Raw genomic sequence first — 200 nt, 5'->3', positions numbered from 1 at the left:
TGTTTGGATAGGTGGGCAAGGAAAAGGTATCTTGAAATCTGCTTCTAAGAATGCAGCATGTTTTTCAACAAACAATGCTTTTTTCCTACAGACACTTTTCCATTTTCTATTATACAAAGGCATAAAAGAGTCAACCAATTTTTTTCTTATAACCATTAACTGACTTTAATCAAGAGAAGACATAGCAGTAATATTATCCC

The sequence above is a fragment of the Belonocnema kinseyi genome, chromosome 5, assembly GCF_010883055.1.
Source record: "Belonocnema kinseyi isolate 2016_QV_RU_SX_M_011 chromosome 5, B_treatae_v1, whole genome shotgun sequence".
Classification (NCBI taxonomy): domain Eukaryota; kingdom Metazoa; phylum Arthropoda; class Insecta; order Hymenoptera; family Cynipidae; genus Belonocnema; species Belonocnema kinseyi.
Note: the sequence above shows the minus strand (reverse complement) of the source record.